This window comes from Emydura macquarii, unplaced genomic scaffold (assembly GCF_026122565.2).
Source record: "Emydura macquarii macquarii isolate MOO-44397 ecotype Brisbane River unplaced genomic scaffold, CSIRO-AGI_Emac_v2 contig_320, whole genome shotgun sequence".
Taxonomy (NCBI): Eukaryota; Metazoa; Chordata; order Testudines; family Chelidae; genus Emydura; species Emydura macquarii.
Window position 1 is genome coordinate 12,539,278 of NW_027130457.1, and position 14,144 is coordinate 12,553,421.

Below are 14,144 nucleotides of genomic sequence, written 5' to 3' on the forward strand. Positions count from 1 at the left end.
GTCCTATCAGCACCACTTCACTCCTTGCCTTCTTTCAGAAAGATAGGCCCTTTGCTGATTTTAGCTCTGAGCAGTGTCACCTGTGCTGGGGCACAAGAGTTTGGGGAAAGGCATCTGGTCACAGCCTGGCTGTAATTTTAGGTTTTTTTCTGCTTTATTGACCAGCTCTGGTGGGGAAAAAAGAGACCTTACTGTATTTTATTAACAAACAACTACTTTTCCAGTTAGATTTATTGTTTTATCTATGTTTGTATGAGAAAATGAGCGTAAGAAAACAATGTGACAACTCCAAACTCAGCCATGTAAAGTGTCCCAAGTTGTGATGGGTGAACTTTGTGCAACCTGAGATTTTACAAATCTCTCAGACTATTTGTTTCTAAATCTCAAGATCAGTGTGACTTGAACCCGAAGTCCCCAGTCGTGCTGCTGCAAACTGCACCCAACTTCTGGGGCAAAGTCTCCTGTGTATATAGCACTCTAGTTCTCCAGAACAGAAATTGTGCATTTGGAGCTATGTTCCAAAATGGAGGCTTTTAATTAAGTAAAATTAAAACTGAGTAACACAATGAACACAGCATCTGCCATGTTTGCCATGTTGTTTATTTTAAAATTCAGTTCAATTTGTTTTAAGTTTTCCACATATGTTTATTGTGTCAAATAATTGTGTACTGAAAACACAACTGCAGTGTAGAGCAGTTTTGCCGTTCTATAGGATTGTGGCTCTCAAACTGCAGGATCAAGAAGCTCAATGAGATGTGTAAACAAGGCACCCTTACTCGCTAAAGGATCTGTGTGAACGGCTGATCAGAATCTAAGTGGAAGAGCATTGTGTATCTATGTCTGTCTGTCTTTGTGTGTATAATTTGTTTTTTAATTCAAGTATTGATCAAAAATGCCTCAACCAAGTTTGCTTAAACTTGCAAGAAATTTTACATCTATATTAATATCAACCATAGAAAGTGTCAGTCCCAAAACAATTTGTATGGGAAAGTCATAGTAAAAAAATAAAAGAGAGCTAGAATGGGAGTTGGATCCTATCCTAAACTATCATATAGCCTGCAATAAAACATAATTCGGTCCCCATGGCCAACAGTCACAAGGCTCAGTTGTCAATTCTTGGTTTCTAGACTCTCCAACACCATAAAGACAAGACCATCATAAATAAAATGAACTAACGTCCAGTGAAAATAAAACCCTTATGCCCTGGCTGTTCAAGAGAAGATGCTTTAAAACTTAATTGAATTATTATTCAAAAGTCCACTGGCAGCATAAAAATGACTATAAAAATACATATCCAAGGTATATTGTACTGTAATACAATTAGGTAACCTTTCCCTTCACAGAGAGATCACATCGCAATATAGTCTGTTGCTACAATTTCTTCAACTCTAAAAATAATCAACTTTTTCAGGGGCAGGTACCTACTCCGTGTGATTTACTCCTCATTCAAATCATACAAAGACATATAGAGTGAAAAACAGAGCTGAGACTAAAAAAATCTGATTTGTTTCTTAAAGGGAATAAAACTCCCCTTTTTAAATCAAATCTAGTATACAATATCCATTGTATTGCCACATCTATAGTAAAGCCTCTTAAAGCCAGACCATCTATAGCCACTGTAGTTTTCAAGACCTTGTTTTTTACCAGCATGAACTCCCAAATTAGCAGAACTATGATGTAATGCAGGAAACTGGAAATCTTCTTGTTAATGAGACAGTGAGCCAACAAACGGGAAAATAAAGTGGCGCTGTGGAGACAGATCCTGATTTAAAGAGCTGACTGCGAAAATGTCATGCTCTGCATAACCATCATCCTGTCTCCATCCAATATCGCTAAAATCTCCAGAATCCCAATTACGACAAGGTGCCAAATTCTGCTTCTACTGAAGTCATTGTTGGTAGTGCCACTGAAATCAATGGGAGAATAATCTCTTTCTAGGATATTAAACTCTGCTTCCCAAATTATCTGCCATTTGTGAAGCGTTTGTGATCTTGACTTTAATTTCAGTCATGGCTAAATCTGCCACATGCACACTTATACCATTCAGCCTTCCAGAGGTGAAGTCCATACTCAACATAAAAATTGGCAAAGTGATGAAAATTGAAGAAAATAAAACCCTTACCCTTTACTCTATGTGCTTTCTAATTTCATACACTGCTTTCCCATCTGTTCCTAATTGGACTCCTCCAAGATCCCCAAAATACCAATATTATACAGAAGTCTTTAGACCGAAAGTTAATAACAGATTTATACAGCATCTGTCATCCTATAATATCCCTGTAGGCTGGTGGCACAGTCCAAACAGGGGCATCACGACCCTTCCTCGGGCCCAGGTTCCGAAGAAGGCCACAGCGCCTTGGTGTAGAGGAATAAGCTCACAATTTACTAGTCTTTAGCCCCAGCCCCCAGTGAGGCAGGCTTCTATGGCAGTCTGTAACCCCCGGCCCTCCCGTAAGGCAGGGCTGGTAAGGAGTCCACAACCCCCGCCTTCCAGCAGGCGGGACAGGCGAAGCAGTCTATAGACCCCGGCCTTCCCACAGGCAGAGCTAGCAAGTACAGGGCAGGGCAGGTGAGCAGTTTACAGCCCCCCAGCCCTCAAGCCAGGTGGGGCTGGTGACATAGTCAGTAACCCCTGGTCTTCCAACAGGCGGGGCGAGCAAAGTAGTGTACAGCCCCCAGCCTCAAGCCAGACAGGGCTGTTGAAGGGGTCAATAGCCCCTGACACTCAAACTGGCAGGGCAGACAGAATAGACTGAAGTCCCCAGCCGTATTGGCACGTGGGGCTGGTAACGCTTGGTATCTTTGGGACGCTCAGGGGACACCAAGCACTCCCGGGGTGGTTAGGGAAGTGGGGAGGGGTTCGCAGGCCCACCCGACTCCACTGCATCCCAGCCCAGGGCCCTATCAGTGGCAAAGTGTTTTGCCACTGAATCAGCGGAGATCCAGCTGCAACACACTGATGGGTTTGGCCACGCATTCAGCCACTGTCTAGTCAGCTGTCCCTGGGCTACTTCCTCCCACCTAATCCCGGGGTACCTGCATCCAAGTGTCTCCCTCCGGGTCACTGGGGTAAACAGTTAGCGGGCATCCTGTGAGTCCCTCACCATCAACTGGTGACAGGTCCGGAAACTCCTCAGGGTCGTCAGCAGAGGGCAGCTCCTCCAGGACACAGGGTACCAGGGGTTCCTCCGGTCCACTAGGTTTAGTTCACTCCTGTGGGTCCTCCATGTCAGGCAGCTCCTCCAGGTCAGGGCTGGCCTCAGGGGGTTTCTCCACCCAGCAGGCTCAGGTAGCTGCCCCCAGCTACTAGGGTCCGATGGCCCTACCCAGTAACTAGGGTCCGGCAGCCCTCTCCAATCATCCGGGCCCAGCGGCTCTCTCCACTCACTTGGGCCCAGCAATCCAGGCAGGCTTTGAAAGTTCCAGTCGGTGGGGCGATTTCTCCAAACAGCTGCAGGGCTGGGTCAAGCCTAGACTGCAGCCTCTGGGAAAACACATCTGCCTCCGGCAGCAGCTTCCCCCTGACTGAGCTGCTGGGCCGGCCTTTTATACTCCCCTCCCTGGTCCTGGCTCAGTCCCTCTGCTTCTGGGTGGCGTGGCCTGCAGGGCCTGGGTCTGTCCAGTAGGGTCGTTGTGACCCTTCCTTGGGCCCAGGCGCCAAGGAAGGCCACAGTGCCTTGCTACAATCCCAAAGTACTTTACATGGTTTTTAAACAGGAATCACGGTATTCATCAGTAAAATACTGTCCCATATTTAGAGTGGAATATGGCAATTATTCTGTACTAACAACATTATATAGGAGTGTTAAGGAGAAAAAGTGAAGACTAATTTGTACAAGTGAAATTACAGGGAGATGTTAGATCATCTGAATCTCACTGTCCAGTTTGGAATTTGGTCCTCACCATTTGATATTACATTGCACAATATTGGGACATGAGATCAAACTGATTTGGAGGAGCTCCACCTACTGAATACCCAGTATCACTTCCTGCACCACACACTTCCTGTAGCACCTGAGTTTTCCCTGGATTTCTCCCATTCACAACACATTAACCTCTCTCAGTGTACAAATCTGGCAAGATTACAGCCCCTGGTGGTATGTCTGCAGGCCTTAGATGCTACAAGCAAAATGAAGCATGATAAAAGTCATACTATTTTCTAAAAAATATTAATAGTAAAAAAAAAGTAAGTCCTAAGTATCTTCTTAAAACCCATTCAGAAAACTGTACTAAAACCAGTTAGCAGACCACAAAGCAGATTGGGTAAATCATACATTATGCTACCTTCCCCCTGTACATGTTTTTGACAGTACACAGTCAAATAACAGTAGTTTTGTAAGTTCCCCAAATAGAAAGAAAAAGATTCCATTATCAGTACGTGTCCCATGTCCCAAATTTAAGCTACATTGATTTATTACATGTTAGGGTGCACATCATTGGGAAAATTGCCTAAATATATAATTTAATTCCACTTTTCTGATAAAAAGAAGAAAAATGGTTTCACAATATTTGCTGGTGTAAATTTTTAAATTGTTTATACTATCTTTAAATCAGATTTGAAAGGAGAATGTTTATTGATATTAATTAAATGACCTTAAAGCTTTGAGACATAAGAACAGTGCGTGACTGAGTTTATCCATTGATTTTCCTCCAGTTCCTTTCATTTTCCTGAAAAGAAGTTCTAAATATTTGACAGACAAGGATGCCTTTAAAAAACTACTTTAACAAAAGCACATAAGCTGTAAAGCATGACATTTGAATCATTTTTAAAATCAGACTTTATCTAGTGAAGTTATTAAATATAAAGGTTGATTAATATAAAAGGCTTTATCAAAATGGCAGTCTGGGGCAGCTATAGTATTGACAGTAAATTGGGTTGTCTTTGATGCTGTTTGATAAGGCTGATTACTCCAGGAGACAAAGTCCCTCAAGTGATTAACATAACATTTAATTTGGTAAAGCTATTCACCTGTTTTTCAGCTTTTCATCTAGGAGGGTTTATTACCTTTTTCTTTCAAAGTTGAGCCCAGCACATCTCCCAGCTGATAGATATTAACATGTATCTAGCTACATCCCAGTATATTCCAGTGAGCTCTTGGCCACAAGTCAGATGTACAGAGCCTTGGTAATGCTAAGAGTTTAAATCCAATCATCATTTAAAATGAAATTTTCCTGACACTGGCATTTATTTTAAGAAAATGTATTTATGCTATCACAGTATAACCTTCTTCATGCAATCATGGCTTTTCTTGGATAGTAAGAACTACAATGTGGTAATATATAAACTAACTAAGAGAAAGAGGAATAAGATTAGTGGTAGTCATAGTTCAATAAAATCAACCTTTATCAATAGTTACAAGGTAATGCAACAGGCTCTCCCGAGTGGCTATATTCTCCACAGGGATGGCTCAGGTTAGAAGCCTAGAAAGATGAATGCCCAATTGATCCTCAGCCTGCAATATATATGATATTATCTGGCTAAAAGAATTTCCTTCTCCTTTTTTTCCCACAGCTCACCAAAAAAATTATTCAATTCCAACCTCAATCACATTCCTCAAAAATTCATTAATTCCATATCCTTTCCTAACTCATCATTCCTTTCCTCCCACACCAATCCCAGTACCTCCTGAACCATTGTCTTACATTCCCTTCCCAGCACTTCATGGAAGGTTCCCTTGTTGGTTCCACTCCCTGGCATTGATAACTCACCAAAGCAAACGTGGGGGAGATAGTTCTGTGGCCTCTACCGATAGCTGTGAAAGCAGGGGATTGTCCTGCAGCTGCTGACTCTGGAGTCAGGGACAGATCCTCTCCAGTGATGGGCGGGGAAGGTGGTTGGGGATAGATTTACGTTGGTTCTTGAGGTGAGAGAATCTCCTCTGCCCAATGGTGGTCTCTCCTAGCCAGTGACAGGTTGAGTTATTGGATTTGTCTTCAGTGGATGGTGGGGGTTCCAGGTCCTGCCTCTGCTGGTTCTTCAAATTCTAGGGCAGGGCTGGTCAGACAGACATTAGCATCAAGAGCTGACCTGTAGTAGTACCAGGACTCTTGCACTCTTGGAGTGGCTGATGAGGGGGAGGAACAGGGACCACATGGTGGATATTTCTTGCATCTCTGGTAGGGGATGCAGAAGTGTTCGTTCCTCTTTTTTTAGCAGCTGCTGGGGATGTGACAGTAGGGGGCAAAGTCAACATCTCAGCAGCTGCCTGAGTAATTAACAGCCTCTGAGAAGGGTAAAAATCTTACTAACAAGAGGAGTAAAAATGCTTTTGGTTTTTTTTTCTCAGGCCTGTGGAACAATTTCACCCTACCCTTCCAAATCAAAACCAGTTCTGTCCACCAGGGTTATACCAGTGTGCACAGGGCTTAATGATTTTGCAGAGGTTCACAGAGATACTTCTTTAGTTAACCCCGTAAGTAATTGACTTATTTTATAAAAAGTGTCAGTGGAGAGAGGGAAACAATCTTTAATTTCCCCCCTACTCCCCTCTGCAGTGACCTGTTGTAGAAGGGAGCCCAGCTGCTTTTTGTTTTCAGTCCTCACAATCAGTTTACATCTTCACAACAAAGCAGGTTAGGGACTTACTATGATTTTTAAAATGAAAGCTTAGATTCTCCTTCAAGGGAGCAACAGACTATTCTCTTAGCAAGGGGTTTATGTGAGTCCCCATGAGCCCCCTCCAGCTCATCAGTGCTCTATGGTATATTACATTACTAAGATCAATGAAAACCCTGGGGACTCCAGTTTTCCTGAGGCTGCACAGACTTTTGTAAAAATTGTGAACTAGGTGGATTTATTATTGAAAGTGGGCCCAAGGTATCATTTCTGAAAAACTAGCGGGGACTTTCACAAAAAAAAAAAAAATAATAATAATCAGTAATATTACTTTATTCAAGCACAGCTTTTTTGGACCTGCTATTTTGCTTTGTCTAAAGGAACTCAAGGAAACCCTGAAGAAGATTTGGGAGAGGTTTATTAAATAACTAGAGAAATTCAAAGTGGGCAAATACATTTAAGGATCAGAAAATAAAAATCAGACAGAATTACACCTATTTCTAGCAATGAGTCCAAACCAAAACCCCACATACATTGGAGGTCCCCAAATGTTGGTGGTCATCTGAATTTTGCAAGACACCCAGGCTTTGTAACAGTATGATGCTCCAGGAGTACTCAGGGTTGAGAGGCATCTCTCCACCACCTACCCTTATTATGAGAAAAGCTTATCTGTGCCTGCTGTGGATAGCTCCCTGAAACCATCATTCTCTGGCAACACAAGCACTGCTTTCCAGACCTTTGCAGATCTTGCTCTCTCTGTATAACTAATGACAGGCACACACCGCCTCCCCCCCCTCCCCCCCCCCCGAGTCCTTGGAGCATTTCCTGTAGTGTCCAGTCCCTTATCCACTGAACACCCACAGAATTACTAGGCCTGATTTTCTCAAAGGAACAGTACACACCAACTTGTAAGATTAAACTCAACACCAACACTTTAACACCACAGCACTTAATATATTTATAGTGAAAACAAGAATAAGTTTATTATCAAAGAGCAGAGATTCAAGAGATAGTGAGTGAGACTATTGAAAACAAATGGTTACATATAAAAAAAATCATAACACGCTTTCTAAAGACTAAACTAAACTAACAAGTTGCCCCCCTGTCTAAAGAAGATTATCTCACCCAACGTTCTCTCTAGTGTTTTCAGCCAAATATGGTTGAGAACGCTCTTTCATGAGTGTCCTTTTACTTCCTTGGGGAAGGATGCCAGGATGTTCTCTTTGTCCCCCAAATATCCCAGAACAAATCTTTGATGTGCACCTCAAGATAGACTTGCCCATTTCAACCATCACCTCCAAGGCTTGCTTTTTCCTGTTACTTTTCTCTCTTTGAACTTTTCATAAATAGAAACATAGAAATGTAGGACTGGAAGAAACCTCAGTAGGTCATCTAGTTCAGTTCCCTGCACTGACAGGATTAAGTATTATCTAGACCCATCCCTGACAGATGTTTGTCTAACCTGTTCTTAAAAACGTCCAGTACAGATATTCCAGAACCTCCCTAGGTAATTTGCTCTAATGTTTAACTACCTGTACAGTTAGGAAGTTTTTCCTAATGTCTAAACTAAGTCTCCCTTGCTGCAATTTAACTCATTATTTCTTCTCCTGTCTTTAGTGGTTAAGGAGATCAATTTATCACCCTCCTCTCTATAACAACCTTTCATGTACTTGAAAATGGTTATCATGCCCCCTTCAGTCTTAGCTTCTCCAAATTAAACAAACTAATTTTTTTTCAATCTTTCTTTGTAGGTTATGTTTTCTAGACCTTCAATCATTTTAATTGTTCTTCTCAGGCTTTCTCCAAATAGTCCACATCTTTCCTAAAGTGTGCTGCCCAGATCTGGACACAATACTCCAGTTGAGGCCTTATAAGAGCCGAATAGAGTAGAAGAATTACTTCTAATATCTTGCTTACAACACTAATGCTAATACATCCCAGACTGATGTTTGGTTTTTTGCTACAGTATTGCATTGTTCACAATCCTTCATTAACATTCAGTTCAGACAGGTGAAAGGAGACCCATTGTGAACCAACAATACTTAATTTACATGTAAACATCCAGATAGATAAACATTTCTTGTCTGACAGAAAACCTTTTTTTCAACTTTGCTGGTGACCAGTCCTGACTAAACCTGGTCAAGAGAGGGACCCAGGTGACATGGTCACCTCCACTACCTCTGGTTACATCTCAAATACCTGCTGGGATGTGAGATTCATTCTCTCTTTCTCTGTCTCTCTTTCATGCACACACACACACACACACCATGCATCCTTTTCCTTCCCCAACTCATTTCTTTTATTTCCTATTCCTCTTCGTTTGCCTTCTGTTTAATAAATCTCACTTACTCAGCCAAGACTGTACATTTTGCATCATTGCTGTAAGCCTGTGACCAGAGAGGCAGATAAAAACAATATCCTGACTAGCCTAATGCTGGTACAAGTTTGCCAGGTCTCAAAGTGGCTAATAAGACTATGTGCCATGCCTGTGTTTTTCCAGAAGCCAGTCTGCAAGTAGGAATCAACACCCAAGGTAGAAGCTGCACTTTCTATCTTTGCTGTCCTTTTCTCTCCCCTTTTGTGTGTGTGATTGTCTTGTTTTGTCTTCTTAGAAATGGGATTGAACTTTAACGGCAACAGCAGCTCCAGATCATTTCAATTAACTTTTTCTCTTTTTCCCCTAAAGGACAGTTATTAGCATATTTAATACCATATAAAAGACTGTCATATGAGGAGTGTGAGAGGGGGGTGCCTTCTAAAATCTCTCTCCCGCTATGGGGACAGGGAACAAGGGATGTTGTTAAAATAAAAGCCTTACTTAATACTTTACATTTAAAATGCTTTAGCTGGTTTTTCCTTCTTTTCCTGTATCTTTAATAAAGGGCTTAAAAGATTTTTAATGGTGTGCATGCTGAACAGGCTGAAGTCTCTGTATACCACACCCTGAACCTTGTTTAACATTGTTTAATGTTGGACAGTTTGAGGGTCATGTTAGGTCTTTGAGCCCATACATTACATCTAAATTAATATAACATTGCCCTTGCAGGAATTCTGCACAACCCAGCCAAAGATCCTCTTGGGGTTCCTTCTGCAATACACTTCCTCTAATGGCCAATGGCTGATAAAACAGGCAGCTGAACCCGGTTCCCTACCTCTCCTCACCCTCGACATGTGTTGAGGGAGGGGGTGATTCATAGTAGTTAAATGGAAGAAGCCACAGCTGAATATGGTCTGTTTAATGTAAATATTTAAGAAAGTTTATTGAGGCTGTTGCTCCATAAACACTACAGCTGTAAACATCACTGATGGAAGCTTGTATATACAGATCTTGGAGACTACAACCTCATTCCAGGTAGTCCACCAACCACAAGGGTGATACAAGACACTTTACCAGTTCACCATGTGACAGAGTGCCTTACAAAGGGCAAGATAGAACCTGGGGTGGCATAAGGCTTCCTTACAGACAGAAGGGAAAATTTGTATTTGCTTCTGGCACTAGCTATTCTGGTGGATAGCACTAGTCTGGTAGTGTGAAAGCTATGCAACACAATATTGAATAATGTAGCACAATTTTTTTTTCCAGATTTTATTAGTAGAATAAGTTTTTCACCCCACACTGGAAACTTCATGACCTAAATTGCTCACAATAACCAGCTGGTTTCAATGATTTAATTGTCTTTTTCATTCAGAGCAATTTGAATAGGTCATTGGATTGATAGCCTGATATTTGGCAGCAATTTTTGCTCACTCCTTATGTGTCTAATGAGGAATTTAAGAGAATGCAGGCAAATGTGCTGGAGTTTGAATTTCTGTGGAACACTTCCCTGCAACTTGAAAATAAAAACTACAAGTAATTAAGAGGTAGATTTTCCATTTGTGAATTCAAAAGTAACTGTCAATAGTTTGATCAAACCATGGGCCAGAACCTGTTCTCAGTTACACTGTTGTAAATCTAGAGTAACTATACTGAAACAAATGGAATTACTCTGGATTTACATAGTGTAAATGAAATATAATTTGTCCCTAACCCTTTTATCATTAAATGGTAATTTAGGCATTCCCCCCCCCCTCATTAAATTATAACAGGAATGCTGGGTTCAATATAATAAAGATTGTGCTGGATTGATCTTTAACACAGTGACAATTTTCTTGTTTTAGAAACATCACACCCAGTATCAACTCTGATCCATAATTTATTTTGTGTGTGTGTGTAGCTCACTGAAGGAATGTATGAAAGCTTTGAAATGTATTCCTCTTATATGCTGTGGAAAACATTACAAGTTTTATCACCTGTGCTGTTTACATATAAATTCCTGTACCTTTTATCATTGGTGGTGGTGGGGTTCTATTTATTGTTGCTCTTTTGTTCCATTGCTTTTTCCTGGTAGCACTGAATTCTGGTGAAGCTTTTATTCAGAATGCCTTTTGTTTCTAGTGTAATTGTCTTTTCTGTCTTCTAATATAAATTGAAAGGATCTCCACAACACCAACATTATTATATTATCTAAGTTTCATGGTTGGTAAATCTAAATCACTCCCCCCTGCCATTTGGATTATTTGGGATGTATTCGAGATAGTTACAACCTTTACCTTCTGTTTGTTGCTTTTATAAGAACAATATAATTTATTATTGTGGTTTCTTGCTGAAAGATTCCCTCCCTGTATGGAGGATTGAGTTTAGAAATCAGTGTGCCTTTATGGAAAATACTGCTTGAAATAAGACATTCCAAAATATTTGATATTGGTACATTCAGTGAAAATATTCCACTGATTTGCTTCCTCCTTTTTCCCCACATTCATTACTGTCTAAACAGTTGCCATCACATCTATCTAGCCATCTCATTCCCTGTATGCTGCCTGCTACACATCAGTGCCCTTAAACCCAACGCACACAAGAGCAGTGAACAATAGCTGAAAATTGTTTGCAGCAATGGGTCACCCTGAATCAGTATGAAAAGAGGTGTTCACATACTGTGATGACAGGGACTACACAAATAAATTAGATAGAATTATAGATAAGTAACAGAGTAATTGCTAGTGTAGACTGGAGAAAACTGTTTTTAATGTTGTTTCAGAAGGCACAATTGAGGATAGTAATACCTACATGAGAAGTAGTCTGTTATAAGTGATGTTTGTAAAGTGATGTAACTGGGTCCGATCTAATGGCCAGTGAAGTCAATGTGAGTCCTTCCTCTGACTTCGGTGGGCACTGTATCAGGTCCTTAGTGCTAAAACCCTCTGGCAAACAGGAAAACTTGTAGCTCCCAGGTCCCCTGGCTTATTAGAACAGTTGTCTTTTGAAAAACTTTTCTAAAAACATTGACAACTAGGCATGGAAAGAACTGGACTGTATGTTTGCTGCAGGAGGCAAGGGGTAATCTGAAGACTAATTCAACCCTTTTATATAAAAACAAGTCAGGTAAATGGAGGGGTGCCCTAGCGAAACATCTTGAATACCCTCCCTGAAACCTTTGGGCTGATCTTCTGCATGATATGCAGAGATTCATAGATTCCAAGGCCAGAAGGGAACATTATGATCATCTAATCTGACCTCCTGTATAACACAGGCCATAGAACTTCCTTAAAAGAATTCCTTTTGAACTAAATAATTCCCTTTGAATTATCAGAGTCACAGTGAACCACGGAAAAGAGAAATAACTTGCAACCCTAACCAAATTGCTAAGGGTGGCTCTGTCTGGTCTCCCCCAAACTGAATTATTTGCTGCTGGTACTTTACCGTTGTAGATGAAGATCTTTAGGTGGACAGTCCAAAGGCCTATGTAATATATTGTAATGTCCATGTACAGTTAACACCTTTATAAGATTACCCTATGTTGGCACCCATTAGAAGCTGGAAAACGCTGCTGAAGTTTCCTAGACAGGAAGTATCTAGTTTAGTAGTTTAAAGAACTTGAAGAGCACTTTAATTACATTACTCTTTTTTTTTTTTTTTTCAGACAGATCCATTGCTTTGAAGACAGAAAGCTCCCCTGACATGCTGGAATGGTGATTTTCTTGTGGTGGAAATTAAATCACACTTTTTTCTTAATGGAATTGACCTTAGTTAACTGTTCCCTAGTTCAGTGGCTCTCAGCCTTCCCAGACTACTGTATCCCTTTCATGAATATGATTTGTCTTGCCGATCCCAAGTTTCACCTCATTTAAAAACTACTTGCTTACAAAATCAGACATAAAAATACCAAAGTGTCACAGCACACTATTACTGACAAACTGCTTGCTTTCTCATTTTTACCATATAATTATAAAATAAATATATTGGAATATAAATATTGTACTTACAGTTCAGTGTATAGTATATAGAGCCATATAAACAAGTCATCGTCTGAATGAAATTTTAGTTTGTACTGACTCTGCTAGTGCTTTTTATGTAGCCTGTTGTAAAACTAAGCAAATATCTAAATGAGTTGATGTAACCCCTGGAAGACCTCTGTGTACCCACAGGAGTACACGTACCCCTGGTTGAGAACCATTGTCCTTAGTTACATTGCCAAATCCTACCATACGGCTGATAGGATTGTGTACCTTTAGATTCTGCATTCACTCTCTTTTTTTTTTTTTTTAAATGAAAATTACTAATTGCCAATGTGATGGCTCAGCTGATACATATGCTAATACGCTGAGCTTCTCCATGCATTGCTTGTGAATGGAATACATATGCCAACAGAAAAAAAAAAACAGACTTCAAGTTTCAAAATGTTTCTCTTCACAATATATGTAGACGATTGAGAAGTTTAATATAACGTAGTCCCAGGCAGACTTGTGTTAATGTTGCAGTAATGACTATCTTCCATGAAGTGGCACTTATTTAGTGTGGTTCTCGGAAGGGGTAGACACCTAAGAAAGTATAAATTAGAAAAAAAATAGAGAAAAATGTTAGCCCACATTTACACTATTTGCAAAATTGTGATAAAAAACTATAGTGCCATCTTCTGGAGTATGGTTATGATTTTGACCTAAAAATACTCATTATTCTTTTCATATTCAATTTCACATAAGAATCAAATTATAATGCTGAAATCTTTACTGAATGTTTTGTATTGTACTACAAAAAGGGCAGCCCCTGATCACTCCAAATTCATGCAGAGCTACTGCAGAAATAGTCTTTCAAAAGTCCTTTGAAAAACAATTTGAAGTTATGTCCTTTCTCCTTTACAGTCCTAGTAACCTTCAGAGTGTCTTGAGATTTCAAAACATTCCAAGAGCCATTGTGAAAAGATGTGGTTTGATTCTAGATGATAGGAAAAATGAAAGAATCACCTCAAACCAACCCAGCGTGCCCAGGAATCACAGACTCTTCCCACAGCATGTGGAAAGTGGGTTAATGTGTAATGTTTCCTTTCACAGCAGCCAGTGACTTCCAGTGGAGAGACACTCAATGTAAACGATAATTTTAGCACAATAATACTCTTAAAGATCTCTTTCTTTTATGTGTCCTAAATCCCCTGGGGCAAAGTCTTAACATTTTTATTTATATTTATAATTAGAGAGGCTGTGGCTGGACTATTGGCAAATTGTTCTCATTTTCACTTACTGCTTGTTGTTCTTGTGCTTTCATGTTGAATGTCCC